Source organism: Danio rerio, chromosome 1 (genome assembly GCF_049306965.1).
Source record: "Danio rerio strain Tuebingen ecotype United States chromosome 1, GRCz12tu, whole genome shotgun sequence".
Classification (NCBI taxonomy): domain Eukaryota; kingdom Metazoa; phylum Chordata; class Actinopteri; order Cypriniformes; family Danionidae; genus Danio; species Danio rerio.
Genome location: NC_133176.1, coordinates 17,811,254 through 17,835,975, shown reverse-complemented (window position 1 = coordinate 17,835,975; position 24,722 = coordinate 17,811,254). Strand labels below are relative to the sequence as shown.

Here is a 24,722-nt window from a genome sequence, read left to right as displayed (position 1 = left end):
TTAATTCACCACTAGACTCAGACTCATTGTATGCACACTTGTAATGCTTTTCTGTCATGTATTGTACGCAATTTCACAGTGTGAAGTTTCTGTCAAGTGAAATCCATGCATGATGCTGTAAATAATTAAACTGTGTTTCTCATGGTAGTTTTTTATGATTTATAAGACAATGAATCATCAAATTGCTAGTCACATATTTGTCTTGTCACCACATATGACGTTGATAGTTCTGGTCATTTAAAAACTCAAAATCAAACTGCTTTTTCCATTAACATTTGAATTATTGAATGCGAACAGTGTCTTCTACTTTACCATGTGCAAAGCAAACACTTCTGTCTTTGAAAATATAGTTTTCATGACCCTTTTTTTTTTTAGGGTTTTAACAGACTGCTTACACCACATTATTCCATATGTCTGTCTACTGTTTTCACTGTCATACTGAACACGAGAATGTCATGTGTCAACTTTTCAAGGGGGTTAGTTCACCTAAAAATTTAAATTATGCTATTAATTACTCAACTTCACGTCATTCCAATACCCTGAGACCCCTTTTGTTCATATTTAGATCACAAATTAAGATATTTTAGATGACATCCAAAAGCCCCTTCATTAGTCTATTCCGTATTGACTGTAGTAAACACTCATCCTGATTTGACATGGAATTGCAGGTAAACAAAGTAATTTTTACTGTCTTGGTTTTTTTTTGGTAAGTGTTGGAGCTTTGTATGATTACAGTTCAACTACTGAAGTCACTTTGAATGTTTTGACAATGATTTTGGTATTCTTTCAGGACTTTGAACATCTCACAACCATTCATGTCTATGGAGGATGAGGAAGCTCTTTACACCTAAAATATCTTAATGTGTGTTTTAGGATGAGCAAGGCCCTCTATAGATTGGAACAATATGAGGGTGAGTAATTAACAGAAATGTTTATTTTTGGGTGAACAAATCCTTTAACTTTACAAATTGGCTTAAAAATTATAGAATTGTAGAAATTGTTTAAATAATTGCATTATCTTTTAAATGAGTGACAGAAAAGAATTTATACATTACTGAGGCAATGCAAACCGAAAATACAAAAAAGGCATCATTTACAAAACGCACAACATGCTTTTATATTGAAATATTCAGCTTTAATACAGATTTGTTGGTATTTAGCCTTAAAAAATACTCTCCCACTTGCCAAACTCACACTGTGAGTCAGAGGCAGTCTAGAAGCTCTTACACAATTATATATTGCAAAAATTAAAAAATATATATATAAAAAAAGATTCAAAACTTTCAGCAGATGCTTGAAAATGAATATGACATGACGAAAAATTACATTCAGTAAAATCTAGTGAGAACAGTCAGAATGACCGCTGTGGCTGTTGTAAAAATCTGGTTGTTATTTTTCATTTGAGGTCTGAGGTCTTCATGGACTACAGTTTGAGAGTAATCAGTCTGGACTGGTTCCCAAAGTCTAAACCCTGAGATCCTGAACTATCGCCATTGTGCCCTTGAGAAAGACACTTCACCTCAGGGTAGCAGAAAGACCATCCTGTAGCTTAGCATGATGGCACCACATGACATTTGGGCTCACAAATTAGAAACCCCTGATCACAGATAAATTAACATCTAATCTAGTCATGTCTGATCATCTGCCTGTTCAGTAAGTATCTGCGGTTTTATGTAAATAGCTACATACTGTACACTGGTAAAAAATTTTTTTTGCCTTGTTTCTAGTCCAAATATCTAAAGATTCTTTAATCAAGACGCTTTTTTAGACGAGAAAAAAATATGATTTTGCTTTCAAAAATAATGTGTAAATTCTAAAAATCAAGACATTTGTGCTGCCTGTTACATTGCGAACCACTGGAAAGGGCAGATTCTTTGCTAGGATAGCACTCCTACTCCAGCCTCCGCATCAAAGTTCCTGAAAGCAAAGAAGATCAAAGTGCTCCAGGACTGGCCAGCCCAATCCCCAGAAATGAACATTATTGAGCATGTCTGAAGTAAGATGAAGGAGGCATTAAAAATGAATCTAAAGGATCTCGATGAACTCTGGGAGTCCGGCAAGAACGCCTTCTTTGCCATTCCAGATGACTTTATTAATAAGTTATTTGAGTCATTGCAGAGATGTATGGATGCAGTCATCCAAGCTCAGGAGGGTCATACACAATATTAATTCTTTTTCCACTGCACCATGACTTCATATTTAATACTTGTTACATAATTAAATAATTAAAAATCATATTTTATTTTGGTAAAATAAGTGTAATCTTTAGGCCTTTGCCTTTCATATAAGCCAAATGATCAACTAGAAGTCAAGTTATTATTTGTTGTTTCTAAAACTTGGATAGGCGACAAGACTTTTGTCAGGTAGTCTATATTTGGACTAGAAACAAGACAGAAACTCATAGCAACTCTAAGAAAGAAAATGATTTTAGATATGAACTATTCTGGGTATTATTTTAGATAATATTTTAGATATTAAATTAGATATTGAACATTAAAGTGCTACATTAAACTTTGAGTATATTAAGTGAAGTTTGTAATGACCTGTGCAATAATTGAGACGGCATACAGTTGTCCTCTCACTGGTCGTCTCCTGTTATTTGGTGCTCCAGCTGGTTTTTCAGGGAGGAGGGTTTCGATTCCCTCATTCACCAATCACCATCACCAACAGCCATGGCCATCTGCTTCACCTGTCTCCTGCAGAGATTCATACACACGCTCTCTGACTTAATGAGAGTAAACATCGTCGCCTGCTAACTCATTAGCACAGAGACACTGAGACAGCATGAGGAAACTGATAACAAACTCCCTTTATGGTGGTGGGGGGTCAAGGTTTAGTTGGTTTAGTGAGACATGAATTCATTAATGCCTGGACTTTTCTTGGTTTTTATTTCATGTTCATTCACACACACACACACACACACACACACACACACACACACACACACACACACACACACACACACACACACACACACACACACACACACACACACACACACACATACATACATACATACATAAATTATACATGCACAAATAATAATGATAATAAAGAAAAAATAACAGGAGGCAAAGCTTGTTTATGTTTAAAAAAAAAAAATAAACTCCAAAATAATTTGTTGAATGTTTCTACAATAGTTCATGTTTCTATAATAGTTTGTTGAATGTTTTAGTTATAGTTTTAAATAAAAAATCCCCCAAAACAAACAAACAAATAAATAAATTAATAATAATTATAAAACAACAATTCAAAATATAAACGGGCAAATAAATAAGGAAGCTTTAAAATGTTGTTTAATTAAATCTTATATTTATATTATGTAACTTTTTCAAGTTCATTACCACAATAAAATTCATTGATTCATATTTTTTTTTCCGGCCTAGTCCCTTTACCACAAATAAAATACAATAATAAAATAAAGTAAAATAAATTAAAATAAAATGTGAAATAGCGCACAGTTTCTTCCTACACAATTAAAGAAAACTTAGTTTCTGTATACAATACATCTTAAACATCAATAAGACAAAGCAAAAATAGAATCAAATTGTACCTTTACTAAAAAATAACATGACCTATTTTTCTAAGCATTGAAGTAAATATTTATATTGTTAACTTTGACATGGTAATTGATTTCAAGGATCAGAACTACAATAAAAATAGTATGGTAACCCACTTAAGAAGATGAAAATTTAGGAAAGTTGATATGCTACAAAATACGAAAAGTAAAACAAAAAATGTCTGAAACACTAAAAGATGCTTAATGCATGTTTTAATGAATGTGCAGATATAGATAAAACAATTCTGAAACAGATGTAGCAGGTCATGCTACATTGATTCTACTCATAACAAATAATGCATGTGATTATGGATAGACCACAAACTCAATGACACATGGGAGGTTTGAAAAAAAGGGTATTACACAACAGGGGGTCTCTGGTGATGATTTCACAGGCTTACAGGAGGCTAAAATCTGAATAGGTGGAAGATGAAAATACGGTCTCTAAGGACATTTGAAGGAACACTCCCCTATAGTTAGGCTGCCATTTTGAATCGATTCAGCTGATGTCTGGGTCAGGCAGGACCTCTTTTAGCTTGGCTTAGCTTAGCATAAATAACTGAATCAGGATAGACTATTAGGATCTCATTAAAAAAAAGTCCAATATAGTTAGACAAAAGTGTTTTAATCAATTCAGCTGGTTTTTGGGTTTAGCAGGACCTCTTTTAGCTTAGCATAAATAACTGAATTTGGTTAGGCCATTAGCATTCCCAAAAAAGTCTGCTATAGCTAATCAGAATTTTTTAATCAGTTCAGCTGATCTCCTCTGCCGAGACCTTTTTTTTTCTAGCTTAGCTTAGCATAAAGTTAGAGTTAGATTAGATTATTGGTATCTTGCTCTAAAAATCACCTATAGTTAGAAAGATATTTTTAAATCAATTCAGCTGATCTCCGGGTCTGGCAAGACCTCTTTTAGCTTAGCTTAGCATAATTAACTGAATTGGATTAGACCATTAGCATCTTGCTCAAAAAAGTCCCCTATAGTTAGACAGCCATTTTCAAATCAATTCAGCTGATCTATGGGTCTGCCGGGACCTTTTTAAAATTTTTTTTAGCTTAGCTTAGGATAAATAACTCAATCAGATTAGACCATTAGCATCTCGTTCAAAAAAATAGTTAGACAGCCATTTCTGAATCAATTTAGCTGGTTCTGGTAGGACCTCTTTTAACTTAGCTTAGCATAAATAACTGAATCAGATTAGACCATTAGCATCTCACTCAAAACAGTCCCCTATAGTTAGACAGCCATTTTTTTATCAATTCAGCTGATTTCTGGGTCTAGCAGGACCTCTTTTAGCTTAGCTTAGCATAATTAACTGAATTGGATTAGACCATTAGCATCTCACTCATAAAAGTCACCTATAGTTAGACAGCCATTTCTGAATCAATTTAGCTGGTTCTGGCGGGATCTCTTTTATCTTAGCATAAATAACTAAGTCAGATTAGACCATTAGCATCTCATTAAAACAAAACAAGTTAAGATAATTTTCCTATTTAAATTTGTCATGAAATGGAAGTTAAGATTGTCCTTTTTTCCACAATTTTGGCAAACATCCACTTGATTGGGCGTTCCATGATTTCATTCATTTGCTATTTGAAAGACTGGCATTGCAAACAAAATGAAGGATGATTGACAAATCAACAAATTCAAAGTAGAAACAAGACACCCACTGATATGCCTGCCCAAAAGGAACTCCATGTGAAAAAGAAATAAAGAAAGTAATTTCAAGGGGGAAGGAAGATTATGGTATTTGATAAAAGTTTATAAGGTCAAATTTTTTTTTTTAGAAAATGATGAAGTGCACAGATACATCATTTATAACAAGACTTACTATATACATATATAAAATAAGAAGAGTAAAGATTAAAATTTCATGGCGACTTTAACGCTGGCCTATTTGTAGTGAAATGATTTGCAAAGACCAACCGAAAATGAAAAGGTGCAATTTTTAAGATTGATATGAGTAAGACAGCAGGATGTAAATATTCAGAAGAGTCAAGATTTATATAGATAAATTCTCAAAACTCCATTTAAAAAGATAAATAAAAATGACCGAGATGCTAATGGTCTGATTCAATGATTTATGCTAAACTAAGCTAAAAGTGCTGAATGAATTTAAATATATATCTACTCAACTGATTAACTATAGGAGGGTTTGAAAAAGAGTCTATTTATTTAAAAATTTAGTGTTTTTGTAACTGCATAATAATTCTCAAATGTCTAAAGCAAGACAAGATGGAGATTAACTGAAAAAAAGAAAGACAATTACAAAGTAAACACATTTGTAGGCACTCAAACTCTATAATCTGATCCGGCGAAAAAAATAAACAGTCCTAAATGCATTTGTCTTCAAAATAAAGTACAAAACACTGCAAACAATCAGAGGAATTCATTTCCTAGGACATGCGGTGGAAAGAAATGCAGACTCCAACACATTTCATCCACTGCAACGACATATCACAACGCTACAAAATAAATTATGTAGAAGACTCTCAATACAAACGACATAGAAAATCAATTGGCACCAGCAGCTATGTGCTTTAGCTCCAGGCTGATGAGAGAAGAGAGCAAGATGCAAACAAGCCAAGGAGCCCGGAGGCTTTCAGGAACAGAACACAACGCGAAGCCAAGTAAAATTCACTCCATCTTGTTTCACATGAAAGATGCCTCCTAAAGCTAGAGAGAGAGAAAGGGAGCGCTCATTAACTGAAAAGGCCAGATACGCACAGGCCCAATCTTTCCTTAAGGTAAAGCCGCGGACTCTTTAGTAGACTCTCCAGCACTCAGGGATTAATGAAGATTGCAATCTAACACTTAAAAGGTTTTGCACTTAAACCGTGACCTCTTCGCTCTGAATCAGTCTGCGCTTTCCACAAATGTGTGCCTTACCTGAATAGCTCTGTTATGTCAGGGACAAAAGCTGTTTTTTTTTAAGTTGCTGTGTGTAATTTATGCACCACTAAGGCGACCAAAGTAGATTGGAAAAATAATGACCTGTTTCCTAAACACTACTTCTCCATTGTCTGCCGTTGTTTAGATGAAAGCAAGTGGCACAGAACTGAAACAGAAATCAACGCAACTTCTCTACATAGGCACGACATTGCAGGTCAATAGAGTGAGCGCAGTCAATTGTTTTAATTAAGAATTTAAAAAGAGATTTTTTTTTAGAATTACAAGTTGTTGAAAATGCTGTTTATTAAGATATGCGCTAATTTGTATACATTTGTAGCACAAAAGTCTTTGGCTTTGAATTTGTGACGACAAAACCAGTCATATTCATTCATCCATTCATCTATTCATCCATTCATTCATTCATTTTCCTTTGGCTTAATCCATTATTTATCAGGGATCGCTGCATTGGAATGAAACGCCAACTATTCCAGCATATCTTACACGCAGCGTTACTGGGAAACACCCATACACTCTCGCACATTACAGCCAATGTAGTTAATTCAATTCATTTATAGCGCATGTCTTTGCTGTGGGGGAAACAGGAGCACCCGGAGGAAACTCACGCAAACACAGGGAGAACATGCAAATACTTGGGCAATATATAACTATATAGCAATATATAAAAAATCTAGAATCTGAGAGCTCAAACTAACTTTAATACATTGAAAACATTTCTTTAGTTGTACAAATTAAGCTCTGAGCAATATTTGGTACAAATAAAATTGGGAAATTTACTAAATATTTTTAAGGAAGCTGAAATTCCGCTGGTAAGTCGCGGAGTGGCTTCTGGGTCCAAGCGCTATATAAAACTGTTCGGGGAGTCTCATTAAATGGTAAGAACAAACATTTACAAAGCTCTGTAAAACTTTGGAAAATCACAATTGCAATATAAACAGGCGCACTTGGAGGAAACCCATGCAAACACAGGGAGAACATGCAAACTCCACACAGAAATGCCAACTGACCCAGCCGGGGTTCAAACCAGTTACCTTTTTGGTGTGAGGCAACAGTGCTAACCACTGAGCCACCATGCCACCTAATTTTGAACAGTTTAGTGGATTTTTGACTATGACTAAAATACTGAAAGAAATGACTTTTTGGTGTGTTAAAATCTAATACATTTACTCTCATAATTTTTAACTTGTAATATTAAGTGTCAAAGATAACTAGAAATTTCTAAATAAATATTTAATATTTACACATTTACTTTATGAAATAAATTAAACGAGTGGAAAGAGTTAAATATTAATCTTCATTTACTTGTAATATTTAAATATTTTCTAATCATTGCAAACTTAATATTAGGTCAATTTTAATTATTGATATGTTGCAATGGGGCAACGTGGCAAAGGGAATATTGAGTTTTAAAAAATAAAAAGGGAATTTTGCAAACAAAAATTAAAAAAAGGCAAATAAAAATCAAGCACTGAAAAAATAAACAAATAAATAAATATTTGCTATTTTTTAAATATACAAATATTTGCTTTTTTTTCAAGTTTTGCCAGTTTTTTCAACAAAACCTCTCAAGTCAATTGATCAGATTGAATTGTGAGTTTTACTGTTTGACGATTTAAACATCCCCCAGAAACAAAGGATTCAGGTTTTTATTCATTTCGATTAGATTTATGACAGTGATTCATGGCTTATTACTTTTGTGTCATGATGTCTCCAGCTGATGACATTGCTTCATAGGAGGCACATGCCCCAGTTCCTGTGACTCCTTTTCTTTTCAAATCAGGGCCAGAAAGTGAAATACACAGAAATGTGCAAAAAAAAAAAAAAAAAAAAAAAAAGTGCAAAAAAATATATATATATATATTACAATACTTAATTTTTATTTGCAGTTCTTTATTTTTTGTTTGCAAAATTCCTTTTTATTTCTCCTAAACTTAATTTTCCCTTTATGAATTTTTAAGATTTGTATTATTTTACAATTTTTTGCTCTATACTTTAATTTTTGTTTGCAAAACTTTATTTTATGTGGCAAGTGTATATATATATATATATATATATATGGCCCTAGATTGACTCCATATTATGGCCACTTAATATAAAGTGGAAGCAAATATACTAATAAAGAAAACTTTAAACAACTTTATTAGTAACTCTGACATCAATGTGACACACACACACAAAAAAAAAACTAAAATATATCTTTAAGGTACAAATATGGACCCTAAATGGACAAACTTGTACCTTCTGAAAAGGTACCACCTTAGTGACAGCAATTATAACTTTATTTCAGAGAATGTTAAACTAGAAAGTATAAAACAAAACGGAAGAGGAAGAAATGGGAGATTACAAGCAAACGAAAGAGTGATGCTACGTGTCTGATGCAACCAAAACTCACTCCTTCTCCAGATGTTGCGTGTGCTGTCGTATGACTTTGAATGAATGTGTACATATGTGATTTATGCAGTCTAGCAATAATACATCTCAGTACATCCACCCTGCCATCACTCACACATTTTGCTGATTATAATTAGAGGAACTGAAACACAGAATATGTCAGGAGTTCATCAGCGTCAGTGTCTATAGGAAATGTCATAATTCAACACTGAAGACAAACTGAAGCAAACGGCACTGCCTTCTGTTCCGCCAATTCACACTAAATTGGCCATGCATTACCATAGGGACTCCATTAACCATAGAGAGGAAGCTGACACACACACGCGTGCATAAAAATTATCAGTTCGTAAACTGAATATTATTTACAACATAATTAAATTTAATCCACAGCCTCAGCAAACAATCCGCATCTTGCATAATAGGGCTGTGAAGTGAGGATAGTAACAAAAGGAAACAACTACTGGCTGTATATATTTCACCTGCTGCTCTGCATTGCCTTCTGAAAGATATGAAGAGTGTTGTTCAGTAAGATGCAGCAAACACTTACATTATTAATGGACTACAGAGAAATCTTTAATACATTTATGCGAGAGCCACAATCTTAAAAAGAAAAAGTACAACCAATAAGGGACTGTGAAGAATTGAAAACTCACCTTTTATATTTTTTGCAATGTTTTGCAAAGATAAACATTAGAACATACACTAAAATGTTGCTGATGCAAGTAACGGCTTTGAAATGGGGAGGAAATGTATCCTGGAGAGGCTGAATACCTTCAATTCACTCCGCTGAGACTCTGTGCTAATGGTTTTCAGCAAGTAAATTACATAGATAATCTATCTACCATTCATCCTTGTTTAACCATAGCAAAGGGTTCATTCTTAGTCATCTCAGGGCTTTGGCCACGATAATTTATTCCACTGCTGGGAATTCATTTTCAAACTGAAATTTCAGGTAATTGGCGCATGTAGAAACACGAGTGAATTGCATGATGATGTCGGACGTCTCGCGGTTGCTGACCCTCACATGGGGCACTGAGTGACTTAATATTGTGACTTTCATTATTCCCAAGTTTCTCTGACAGCTCCCTTACCAGAAAATGATGAACAGTAATGAGCTCGGTCCCGGCGAATGTAATTGTGAATGAAATATCGCCATTATATTCCATGTTTTTTATGAAGCATTTCTAGATACGTTTTTGAAGAATCACGAGCTAATAAATCATTCATGAACAGGGTTATTCCTGTTACGCAGTACCTTTTGAACTAATCTAATAATATAAAAAATAATGAATATGCATGTGTTGTGCTTTAAGAAAGTTTTTTTTTTTCTATGATAGCATGCCTGAAATATTATCTGGGCAAGAACTTCTGCTTTATTAATTATGCAACTCGATTATTTATGCAGATGGAAAATAAAGATCTAAAATTAGTTGGTATGTCAGCTTTGAGATGATTTTAATATTTTAGCCAGCCTTCAAAATGTATACGTCTTGTTGATTTTTATATCTAAAATAGTTCAAAGTTTGGTAACATTTTAGAATACTGGTCCATGAGTTTACGTATTTACTAACATTAACTATGAATCCTCTTGTTTGGCATTTATTAGTTTAACATTTACTAATGCATTATTGAACCCAAAGTTGTGCTTATTAACATTATTTAATGCACCATGAGTTATTATGTACTAATATTATTTAGGGTGCTCTCACATTTGGTTCAATTGCCTGGACTGTATCCAAGTTCCCCCTTACCACCTTGTCGGTTGGTTTGTGTTTTCCCATAGATATATACATTAAATGTCGCCTGGATTATTGTTGTCTATTGGACGGAATGTGTCAATAGCGCCGCCATCTTGGTACAGGGTAGCGCTCCTTTGAAATGAATGCGGGACCAAGGTACAGTGGAGGACTGTGGCCATCCAAAGCCAGAGATATACACATATATCTATGATCGAGAGTTTTCCTGGATGTTAGTATGTAATATTTTTTCTAATTACGAAAATTATAATTTTACATCACTTTCTACATTGATGGATCAGTGACCGCACGGACATTCCTGACAAAAAGCTTGTGTTTGTGTGTACTACAATGTACTATCCACCCTCCATGTTAAATTTGATCTAATCATGTACTGAAACACACCTCCTCTCCTGCTTTCACTTCTCATACTGACGGAGGGAGCAATTAGTTTGTGAATGAATCCCCCGAACGACTCTTTCACTAGCCGACAATAATACAAGTTTCTGGCAGCGCAGCATCTCGTTGTCATATTTCTTTTGCATTGTTTGCTGATATTATTCAACAAAACTAACATAAGCCGAGTGTTTAGTGCGAGTTGGAGTTGCTTTGCCTTATGGTGAATGCAGTAAGTGATTGTATTATCATCAATAACTTTACCTGTTTAGCACAAAAGTTCAGAACATACAAAAACATAAAAAAAACTTAATCTTACCTATGAAAGTTCTGCATTTGTGCTTTGTTTTCTTTGTTTGCTCGTTACTACACCCATAGACAGCATTAAAGTGCTGCATCATTTACGTAATAACACTGTCTTGACTAGTGCGGGTAAATGACATTTGTCCTGGGAGCACTGTACCAATGTGGCGGCGCTGTTGACGCATGCTCAGGGTCCCTATGCAATATCTAGTGTATATATCTATGATCACTGTGCATCACTGTGTTTGCCCTGGGTCAGTCCCGCATGTGTCACTAGGTACGAAACGTGACACACACACACGAACTAACGTTATGAAAAGGATAATTTGCTGTACAATTGGCGGTTCACTTCCGTTATTTGGTACGATTGCATTCACATCAGAAGTGTACCGTACCAGAGTTCACATGAACTGTAACCAGACCAGCTCTTTCAGGCGGACTCGGGTACGGTTCACGGCTGCGCACCCGAGTTCAGAAGACACGTTCACACTAACTAAACGTACTGTACTATGATGTCAAATTAACCTACTGATCGCACAAGAAAAAAAAAAAATTATTTATGAATTTGTGTGACTCATGGAAAAACAAACTTGTTAACAAAAAGATGTTTACAATATTGGCTAAACTATTAAAGCGATAGATGAGTTTCATTCAAAATGAAAATTTGCTCACTATTTTCTCACTGACAAGGGGCTCCAGACCTTTATGAGTTTCTTTATTCTGTTAAACACTTGTGTTCAACAAAAGAAAGTAACTCAAACAGGTTTGCAACAAGTAAAAGGGTGAGTAAATGAATAAATAAATAAATAAATAAATAAATGAATAAATAGATAGATAAATAAATTCATTCATTTATTCATTCATTCATTCATTTTTTTCCAGCTTGATTAATCTCTTTATTAATCAGGGGTCACCACATCTGAATAAACCGCCAACTTATCCAGCATAAGTTTCATGCAGTGGATGCCCTTATAGCTGCAACCTATCACTGGGAAACACCCATACACTCATTCACTATGGGCAATTTAGTTTATTCAATTCACCTACAGTGCATGCTTTTGGACTTGTGGGGATACTGGAGCATCTGGAGGAAACCCACACAAACACGGGGAGAACACGTAAACTCCACACAGAAATGCCAACTGACCCAGCCGAGATTCAAACTAGCGACCATCTTGCTTTGAGGCAACAGTGCTAACCACTGAACCATTGTGCCACAATGAAGGGAAAATAGGAAATGAAAATAAATATACTAAAAAAAAAAAAACCTAAACGTAACCTACATTGTACATAAGAAGATAATCACAGTATCTCATAAGAAGATATGAATAATTAATCATAACTAGTTATAAATAGTTATGCATATTTTGATCATTTATTTGATGTAGTAAACTCTGATGACCATACCAGCATGATTCTAAGCATGTGTGCATACACCAATGTATACAGGATCCCAAGAGCATCAGTTTAATAGTAAATAAGAGACAGCCAATGTGAAGTTATTTAGGAATTCTAGAAAAAGCTAGTACAAAGTACAAAATAGCAAAGTAAAATCACAACAGTGACAGATAACATCCTGGGAATGTGCTGTTTAATTCATAAACACGTCTGTCTAGTAATTAATAGAGAATAATGTTTAAAGAGAAGTGTCTCTGTCTTATGGCCTGTTTTTAAGAGTTTGGAACTCAAATTCTTTTAGGCTTTAAATGTTCTTGTCCTTGTTGCTATGTTGACCAAAGACTTGATCTGTGTCTATATTTTATATAATGTTGGGGGTTGTACTTATAACACATGGCCTGCTTGTTGGTTGAGGGGTGCGGTGGATTATATTTATTAAAATCGATGTGAAATAAAAGTATACTCTTATTTATTTTGCACACATTGTTTTTCATTACGTAAACAAGTCATTTGTGCAAGTTAATCCAATGACAATAATGTGCTGTTTTGGTAATCTTCAAAGTTTGACCATTTGCTTCCGCATTTCCTAACCATGTTATTCTTACTGTTTTTTTGCTACAAGGGAATGGTGCACAAAAGGAAACCTCCCCCTACTTAATATTCAATTTCAGTCTGAAGTACATCAACATCCAAAAATAAAAGTCTAAGCAACATCTGATTTACACAAACCTTAAAGGTGCAGTAGGTGATCTGCCAAAATGCTAACCGCTTAGCATATTATCTTTGGACGGCGGGGAGGGACTGTGATTCAAAGCCACACCCCCTGAAATCGCAAACGCGCGCACCGCGTCACAACAGCCGACAGACAACCCACTAGTTCATGTCATTCACCAGTTAGTTAGTGCCAGCGCCGTGCCAGAACTTACATTTATTACTTAGCCACACTTACATGCTATTTCAGAGCGAATATTCAGAGTAGCATGGTAAACAGTATAGGCAGGCTATCATTGCTCAAAAATGACCCAATGTGAATATAAAAGCAACTTCAGCTCAATAAAGCAGGTTAGGCGGAATAGCGCTATTTACTGGTGTTTTGATGTTAAACTAAATATAAATCTACATCATAGATGCTGTCAAAGAACCTTATGAAACTGAAAATAATCACATCAATCTTTCACCGGGAGATTTCAGTGGCTGAACAACACGTCTGTGCATATAAGTCATTCATAACAAAACACAATCTAACATAAAATAGTTTAAAAACAGAACATTACCTGTCTAACAGTAATACTTCAGCCATGGTGTCGTCCTTCCTCCAGCGTGCTAAAGTAACTCCAATAGTGATTCAGGTTTTTAAAAGTTTCAACTCAGCTTTTGATTTCTCCTGGTCCGTCTCGTGACCGCGCGGCCGCTTTAAGGGCGAATTATACCCGTGCCTGGCTTTACAGTAATCGGCCCGAGTTCGTCTGTCCTTCGGCGCCTCCGGCTCTGACTCGGCATCTGCGAGCGGCCCGCAGCTCACTCGGAGCTGATGCGCTTGTGAAGCAGACGGGCACGGTCTAATGGCGGATCTGCGTGAACAGATGCGCAGAAGTTGGAATCTACATTTGCTGACAGACAGTCTGACCTGCTTATCGTAATTAAGGGAGATGACGGTCCGACTCTATTTAATTGGATAAACATTTTTTAGTTTTATTTTTTAGTTTTATTTAGTTTAACCTTTTATGCTAGCTATGATCAAACATGGTCCGAATTGGAATTCACAGTTTACATGCACAGATAGAGCAATGAAACCCAATGTGGGTGGTAAATCTATTGCCAAGAAAAACCTTGAACACATTTCAGGGAACTGCAGGGTATTTTGAAAACTATTTTTTAAAAAGTAATCTGGTAAGTAGTGATATGTTAGAGAATGTCTTTCATAAATTCATGCTCCGTGGGCCACTTATCTCCCTCACACATGTTACATCCAAACTACCGCCTCTGAGCAAAGCTGTCATGCTGTCCTAAAGGAAGGGTTTGCTGGCTTTTCAAAGTGTCACAAATGTTTGCTCTTCCCAGAAGGCTAGAGCAAGAGCGTTGCTTCCTGAAGCTTCTCACTGAGTGGCAGTTTAATAGATGTTCAATGGGGATTCCACTTCACATGCATAGCTATAAGCGCAAAAAGAAAACTAAAGCACATATCGCGACTAGCATGATGACATCTGCTAACAAAAAGCCCATTATGACCTTCGTGATATAATACGACAAGCTCCCAAGCTAGCTCGCATCCAGGAAAACCAAGCTATTTATTGGCTAATAACAAAAGTTCTGTATTGTTTCTGAATATAGAGTTGGGCAGAAGCTTTTTTTTTTTTTGCACATCACTCTCTTGTAGCAAACTAACGGTAAGAGTGTGATTAACAATATTGTGGCTGAAGACGTCAAAATGACATCAATAGAGAAATATTGTCACTCCAAATGTGGAATCAAATGGTCAGTATTTGATTGAACATTACCAAAACAAACTTTTTTCAGTGGATTAAATTATTTTTTTCACTAAAGAATATGCACTAGCAAAATAAACATTCTACATTTTGATTTCACATTGACTTTATGGTTATTAGTTGGCTTTACTGACACTTCAAGAGTTCACACTTGTCTGATGATTGATAACAAGGTGTGTTTGGCGTGCTGTCCCCGGAGAGAGCCCTGAGCTCAAAAGATCCTCAAGCCTGGCACTCCCTCCTATTTTGTAGGGCGAGAGAGGAGTCTCAGCTCAGGTAGGTCTTGAGAGCTCCCCAAATTAGTTCTGGGCCTATTATTGATTATTGGATTTTGCTACGACGTGAAAGACCACTAACTGAAGGCATATGCTGGAGCCTAGAACTAAATGCCCATCTACTGTGCCAATTTTGTTTAATCAACTCACTTATACCGCATGTCTTTGGACTGTGGGAGGAAACCAGGGAACCCGGGGAAAACCCATGCGAGCACTAGAAGAACATGTAAACTCCACACAGAAGCGCTAACTGGCCCAGCCGGGACTGAAACCAGTGACTTTCTTTCTGTGAGGCAACAGTGCTAACAACTAAGCCGCTGTGCCAACCTATCCTGGATAATCTAGGAAAGAGGGGGAGGAGTAGGGGTGGATGGGGGGATTCTTAAAGATGAAATTATCTAATGCCGAGTTCAGACTGCATGATTTTCAAAGTAGTCGTGTCACAGATGTTTTCACACTGCATGACTCTCTGGGCTGGCATTTTGTCGCTGCTTTGTTTACACTGCAAGATGGATCGGCGACAGGGACTTTCACATTGCATGACTTCACTATCAAAAGAATCGCCGACAACTTCGTCCAAACTATGTCTCACAGCCAAAAACACGTTTTATATCTTTTGTTATTAACTGCATAATGAGAAAGAAACCTTTAATGGGGTAGAACATGTACATATTTGCTCACCTGGGTTTAAAGGGAAATAGCCATTTCTCTTCAACGTTGATAATAAACTAATTTCTTTCTGTATGAAACGTCAAACAGACACGGTTGCTCCTGAGTCCTGTCAAACCTCCACTAGTTTTTCCTCCATTTCGTGGGTCCAAATAAACCGAAAAAGAGCGTTTTTAACTTCTCCCCCAGCCTCCCACTGGCCTGCAGCAGGTATACACACACGCACACACAAGAGGATGCTGCTCTCTCATTGGCTGTAGGCGATCGCTAATGTTATTTTCAGTCAAAACTCAATTCACACGGCATGATTTGAATCGCCGACAGCTCCAGATATTTAGCACGCCAAATATATCGCAGGCATCGGCGACTCATTGGCGATTCTCTCAGATCGCGTCTTTGATAGTTCATACTGTGTGATGGTCACTCACGTGCACGAGCAGCGATTTGCCTGTGATTTCAGGCATTTGTCGGCGATTTCTCAAAACCTGTCGGTAAGCCAAAATCGGGGCTAAAAATCACGCAGTCTGAACTAGGCATAAGGTAAGAAACTGGTTATTTATAGTGTGTTTGGATTCATCTGATTGGTGTATCATGTGATTGCTAATGCGGGACCAGCTGTGGTCAATCATAAGCATTTGTTTAGAAATAAACTTCACTCAGGGGCTAATTCCTGGTCACGTCATGCATTTTTTTCTGATAGAATAGCTATTTGATTGCGAAAAAAATAGGTCTATATGTCCTCTGAAATGCATTAGAGACAGATATAAATCTGAACACTCAGACCTCTTCAGGAGGTGGTCTGGGATGGATTTCAGACAAAACTGGACAGGTCTAAATGCATCTGGTTGTTGAAACCACATATAAAATGTACTCCCAAAATAATAATAGAGAACGTTTTTGTTAAGTTGTATTTTTGACCATGAAATGAATAAATTGCTAAATGAAGAACAGATTAGCATTAATAACAGTGAGGCACACACCTGTAGCACACACAAGCTATACATTAGCCAGCTTGCATCCCGGAAAACCAAGCTATTTATTGGCTAATAACAAAACCTCTGTTTTGTTTTCTGGCAGTCTGAATTAGAATCAGTTAGCGGTGTGGTTTAAAAATAGATGTTTTCATAGGGGAGCCCAGACATGTTTGCTCTGAATTACAGAGCTCTCTTCCAGCTCCCATATGGCTCAGCATATGGGCATCTCTCTTACAACAGATCCCCTGGGTAGATACTGCCTGTTGGCACTGATCAGCGACCCGGTCCCACAAGTCATAACCTTCACCGTTACGACAGACGCGGCAAAGCTGTTTCCAGGTCAGCCAGAAGGACGGTCATGTAAAGAGCATGCATACAAAAGCTCTGCCCGACACAATAACAAACTGTCGTGTGTCTTTAGATGGCAGGAAAAAAAAATGAATACACAAAGTTGTTTAATATGCAATCAGAGCCTGAGGCTCAGATTGATTCATTGCAGATAGTGCAGCATCAAAAGCTTTTTCCGTAAGCACTAGCAATATACAGCAGTTTGATGTGAATATAGTATGCATTTTATGAGAGTGTTGATCTGTTGATGACAATAGCCTAGTGGTTAAGTTAAGTGTATTGACGTATAGCACTGTGGTTCTCTCGGCGACCCAAGTTTGATTTCTGGTTTGAGGTCATATGCCGATCCTTCTACTCCTCACACATTTCTGGCTCCCTCACTTTAAAAAAAAAAAAAAGTTAAAACCCCTTAGCATTATATTTAAAAAAGTGTAGCTATGTAGGTAAACATACATTTTATATTTTGCACATCATCACTGGAAACCTTGAAGGTTTAGATTCAAGACTTCTAAACAAAACAAACAAATAGATACATACATAAAATTTGATGAATTAGAAGTTGCTGAGACATCCCACTGGTCACAGGATGTCAACATGTCATTGGATTTACGTTGTACCCCTACATTGTGGAGACGTTGCATTTTGTTTATAAATGAAAATCCGGTTGACATCAGAACCCAACATCAAGCTGATGTCAACGTACAACATCCAGCAAAAAATTAACCAAATATCAACCTCTAGTGATGTTACAGTTTGACGTTGTGTGAGACGTTGGTGTCAATCAGACGTTGGATTTTGGTTGTCATACCTGATTAATAAATGTCAATATTTAACATCCAGATTTATGATGTTGGCTCGACATTGGATTTTTGTCACTTTCCAACACATCTAAAATCAATCAAATATCAATGTCATTTGAAGTCATTATTGGACATCTATATGACGTTATCCTTAGACACTGGCTAGATATTGAATTTTGATCACCTGATGTCATGACCTAATTCTAACCTATTATTAGTTTTATGACGTTGAGTGCCTGCTGGGTTATTTAACTATGCTGATGTATTTCCAAATAAAACAGAATATTGAGGAGGGGGAGGATTTTTTTTTTGTATCATTCATGTATCAACGGTAGGAGAAGTGTGGTTAATAATATTGTGGCTAAAGCTGTCAAACTGATGTGAACAGAGAAATACAGCCTCTCTAAATAATGGTCAGACTTTAAAGATTACCCAAGCAAACTTTTTTTTCCTTCTTCTGTGGTTTAACTTACATGGATTAATTGTTCACCTAAAGAATAACTTTGATGTTTTATTTCACTCTGACTTTAAGGTTGTTAGTCTGGCTTTACACCTACAGACACTTACTGTACATAAATATATGGTTAACAATTTACCAAAATGGGATGACACGGTAGCGCAGTGGGTAATACTGTCACCTCACAACAAGAAGGTCACGGATTCGAGCCCAAGCTGGGTCAGTTAGCATTTCTGTGTGAAGTTTGTGTGCTCACATGAGTTTCCTTCGAATGCTCCGGTTTTCCCCATTGTCCAAAGACATGTGTTATAGGTGAATCAAATATGCTAAATTGGCCATAGTGTATGTGTGTAGATGCAAGAGTGTATGAGTGTTTCCCAGTACTGTGCTGCGGCTGAAAGAGCATCTGCTGTGTATAATAACATATGCTGGATAAGTTGGTGGTTTATTCTACTGTGGTGACCCCTGATTAATAAAGGGACTAAGCAGAAAAGAAAATGAATGGATACATTTGACCAAAATCAAGATTAAAAAGAGGTTTTTGACCAGGGTATGCATGTCTGTATGTGTCTGTTTTAGTCATTAGTAAGTGTTGCATGATGTATTCATTACCCAGTTATTTAGGCCCATATTTGGCAAATCTCATTTTATAGAAAATGAAGTGCTATATTCTGGCTAATATAGGTTATTTTGAAGTGTTAATTATGTTAATGTGTTAAATATGTTCCCTAATGTTATATGGTTATTGTTTTGGGAAAATTCAGAGAGTAAAAAAGAAGAGAAACTACAGTGTATGAGATAAATTAATGTACTAATCCTTATTGTTTACCTTGGTGACTAATCTAATAATGAAATTCTTGATAAAACATATCTGAGATTTTTCCTTAAGCTAAAATAGAAATCCCATAGTTAGGTCTATTAAACCAAAATCAACATTGAAAGACATTTGAATTTTTCAACACTTCTGAAACTCAAAAATGGGTTTCATTGTGTTTCAGTCTTTGTTCCATGACATATTATAAAACAGTATTTCAAACACAATTAAGTTTACTCACATTTTGCAATCATTTGCTCACTTTCAAGCTATTTAAAACCTTCTGTGTAAAAACAACACGTATTTCAAATACATCTTCTTTTGTGTTTGAGACGATATGGCAGTGACATTATTGGGTGAACTACCCCCTTGAATACATTCTAATCATCTTTGAATGATGATTGATAAATAGTAGATGACATAATGCTAATGGTAACTCCTAAAGTAAAATATGTAACTTGCATCTACAGAGTGACCACACAATGAGAACGCACATTGGTTTTAGCATTGCCAGTGTAATGTAAGACATTTCCATTGAGATATAAATGAAATGCTAACGCTAGGCAGAGATTAAATCTGTTGCGACATGCTCGGTAGATACATCAGCCTTCAGGACCTGGAGAAAAAAAAAAAAAAAAAACGTAGATCATTTCCTCAAGAATATGTGTGCATGGGACCCTGAAAATGAAGGTATTACCTCCTTCCCAGTAAGTGTATTGTGTGCCATGGTGCAAGAAAAGTAACTCAGAACCATTTTGAAAGCTTGAGCTCTCTTTAATCAAGACATCTCCATTTCTCGAGCACAAGCTCCCAACAGAAACTGGATACTGCCTAATGGTAAATAGCCATACTAAATTCATTATAAATGTACCCTCTTCTGGTGATCTCAATCAATAAACTAATATTAGTGTAATCTGGAAGCTATTTCAGTGCTTTGGAATGGAATATTACTCTTTTATTTTAGTATTGATTGAACACACATTTATATTCGTCACAATAGGTGCAAACTGTTTACAAAAGACATTGAAGTGGAAAGAAAAGTCACTGTTTACTTTACTCATATTTTCATTTATTATTCTTTGACTGGTGTATTCAGAATATCGCAATATGTTTTCGAGCCAGAGGTAACCTTGCGGTTAAAGATAATTCATGCCTGTCCTCAAAGACATCGCAAATGAATATAATATGGATTCACTGCGCAATGTACAGTGGAATAAAGTTTTGCTCAAATTAAAGACATTTTTCAAAAATGTACAATATTAGTAAATCAATCTGTAAGTGCAGCACAACACTAGCATCGCTTCAGGCTTTTTAATATCTCATAATATTTCTTCATAGACTACAGCATAAACAGTACATCGTACACAGTCAGTGTCAGCATATGACCTGCTTACTACAAATCACGTCAAACTCATTAAACTCTCAGATAAAAAAGTACAAAATCTTTCCCCTTTTACTTATCGTAGCATATTTAAATTGTGCTTTCAAACTCACACAACGTATAACCGAAGCTGTTTCTTCCATTGAAGAAAAAAAATAACAGCATCTGACAAAACTGCATTAGGGCCTATTCGCAGCAAGTACACAATGAAAAGGCGAAACAAATTGCAGGTGAAAGGTCTATTTACACCAAGAGCGAAATGAAAAAGCAATTTGGTCCTTCGTGTGCTTTATTGCAACATAAAGCTCACCACACCATACAGATTTCTTCTCACTTTTATGCAAAATACAAACCATGTGATAATCCATACGTCATTCTCTGTATAAATTACACACACTCACACCCATTTTGTACGTGATCTAATGTGTAATCTTATGTATGTCACATAAAGTGTGGTTCTATCAAAAGTGCATTTGCTTATGCATTTTATTATAAATTTTATATCAACAGTCAGGCGCCGCTATGGGGGGAAAGTTAGCATAATTCTGTTCTGAAGGTGTAAAGTGTACTGGTCAGGGCTTGACATCAACTTTTTTAATCACCTGCCACTGTGGCTAGATTTCCAACCTTACTAGCCACTTGCCATTATGACTAGCCACAATTTAATTGTTGTGAAAATATTTTATATGCATAAATTTGACTTTGACATGCTAAAATGACTTGATTTAGATTTTGTGTTATGTCCACATGCCTCTTCAATAATTTCAATTTTTGTGTGTGTGTTGTGTATGAGCTTGCTAATTGAGCATGAGAAAGTGGGTTGTGGTTTCAGAGTGTCACATTGCAATTATTAATTATTTCACATGACGTTTCAGGGCTCCAAAATTAAGGATTCACCAAATTGATCACTGAACACCCCCCCCCCCCCCCCCCCAAAAAAAAAAAAAAAAAAAAAAATATATATATATATATATATATATATATATATATATATATATATATATATATATATATATATATATATATATATATATATATATATGGTATAATATATATATATATATATATATAAATAAATATATATATATTTCTTAGCCATAAATTGTATACAGTGTGTCAAAACAAGCAAAATATAGCCATATACATGCACTTTTTATTCAACAAAACGTTTCTTAAAAAAAAAAAAAAAAAATTACTATTGAGATTTAAAAATAGGAATTATCGTAATGTTTCTAAAACTATGCACAGTCTGTGTCTTGGCTAAAGGTCTCATATCACCAGTTAACTACACATAAATGGGGAGTTAATCTCTTATTAAAACAATGTTTAAAATAAATGTTTTCTTTACCAAATAAGTGGATCTAATTGGATTTGCATTGTAAACATTAAATAAAAGGTAAAAAAGTACTATTTTTTATTTCAGATATTAAGTTTTTTTATGATACTCCCAAAATCAATCCGTATAAATCCTCAGTTTTTTTTTTCCTTTGCAGAAATAGCAGAAATTGTCCGCAGATTCTCTCTGGCCCTACTCAGGAACTCCTGCTCATTTTTAAACATGTCAAAAAAGTTTGGGAGCTGTCAGCTTGAAATTGTGAGGTGAATTCAGTTGAGCGAGCTGTTCTGTTGATCTGAAGCTGAACAATCATGGGGGATAAACTCCCTGAACAGCGATGTATGGTGTGCCATGCGTGACCGGGTCATCCGAGATAGTTTAATGTGGACTATAATTCACACACACATGAGGAGACTCTGTCCTTGTTTCCAGGTGCTGAAAAATAACCTGTGTGTACAGTGAACATTCACTGTTTTGATCATTAATAAGCTCTTATGTGGGAGAGATAAAAAAGGACAATTTAAGAAGGCTTTTTTGACAATAGTAAAACACAAAAAAATACATCAAGGAGTACAATATCAAGTAACACCAACAAAATAAAACAAATTACAATCCCTCTAGTACAATTCAACTACTATAAAAATCTAGAAAAACTATCCTAAACAGGGTGCAAAAATTTGTCCATCATCAATGACCTCGCATAAGATCCCTTTATGGCTCCAAAGGAAGTCAAAAGAGACAAGATCAGTCATAGCTGTACAATTCTGCAAATAGTAAGAGAGAGCAAGAAAGTGAAAGAGAGAGTGGCTCTGTAAGCAATGTCATCATCTTTACATGTTTTTTTTGGTGCAGAATTCACAAGGCCATAAAATAGAAATGCGTTCGAATGATTTTCACATAAACTCACTTGTGAGGTGTGTGTGTGTGTGGGCATACAATCTTCTGACTATAAGAATTCACGCCACACATTCCCACCTTCCATAGCTTACACAGCATAAGGTGGGAACAGCAAGGCATAAAAAAGGCATTTTTTTTTTCGAAGGTAATTTCCAAGTTAAACAATAGACACGTCAGTTACTACCTGTTTTCTTATGGTCAAAAACATACAGAACCCTTACCGTTTATGGTTTTTGTAACCAATAAAGCCACTAAATTGTAGATACTCTTATATAAATACTTTTATTTCTTATATGTACAGTTAAAAAAGTCAACAATCCACAACAATACACATAATACATAAACATTTCTATATATACTATATACACACTTTATTAGGTACACCTGTCTAGCTGCTTATTAACTCAAATTTCTAATCAGCCATTCACATGGCACTCCATGCATTTAGGCATGTAGACATGGCCAAGATGATCTTCTGCAGTTGAAACTGAGCATCAGAATGGGGAAGACAGTTGATTTAAGTGACTTGGAACGTGACATGTTTGCCTAGATGTCTGGTCTAAGTATTTCAGAAACTGCTAATCTTCTGGGATTTTCACATACAACCATGTATAGGGTTTACAGAGAATCGTCCAAAAAGGAGAAAATATCTAGTGTGTATCGCAAGTGCCTTGTTGATGCTAGAAGTCAAAGTAGAATGGCCAGACTTGTTTGAGCTGATAGAAAGGTACCTCAATTAACCACTTTTTACAACTGAGGTGTGCAGAAGAGCATCTCTGAACACAGAACACATTGAACCTTGAGGCAGATGGGCTACAGCAGCAGAAGACCACACCGGGTGCCACTCCTGTCAGGTAAGAACAGAAAACTGAGGCTACAATTCACACAGGCTCACCAAAATTGGACAATAGAAGATTGTAAAAACGTTGCCAGTCTAATGAGTCTCAATTTTTTTCTGCAACATTAGGATGGTAGGGTCAGAATGTGGCGTCAAGAACATGAAAGCATGGATCCATCCTGTCTTGTATCAACAGATCAGGCTGGTGGTGTAATGGATATTTTCTTGGCACATTTTGGACCCATTAGTATCAATTGAGCATTGTGTCAATGCCACAGCCTACCTAATTATTGTTGCTGACCTTGTTCATCCCTTTAAGACCACAGTGTACCTATCTTCTGATGGCTACTTCAAGCATGAATCATCTTAGACTGGTTTCTTGAACATGACAATGAGTTCACTGTACTCAAATGGCTTTCACAGTCAACAGATCTCAATCCAATTGAGCACCTTTGGGATATAGTGGAACGGGAGATTCGCATCATGGACAAATCCACAGCAACTGTGAGATGCTATCATGTCAATATGGACCAAAATCTCTGAGGAATATTTCCAGTACATTGTTGAATCTGAATCACAAAGGATTAAGGCAGATCTGAAGTAAACAGCGGGTCCAATCTGGTACTAGTAAGGTGTGCCTAATAAAGTGACCAGTGAGTGTATATAATTTTCAAATTTTTATTGTTATTTAAATCTCATTCTGAGTTCTTATGTTCATATGTATGTATGTACTGTATGTATCCTGTGCTTCTG

General features: G+C 35.9%; 1 long non-coding RNA gene across 1 annotated transcript; it reads left to right on the top strand.

Moving 5' to 3' along the window:
- The first annotated feature begins 435 nt into the window (after positions 1 to 435).
- LOC141385544 (uncharacterized) lies at positions 436 to 24,722 on the top strand. Its single transcript, XR_012405922.1, has 4 exons — positions 436 to 668; positions 791 to 911; positions 22,373 to 23,985; positions 24,099 to 24,722. It is a non-coding gene; the product is annotated as an uncharacterized lncRNA (long non-coding RNA).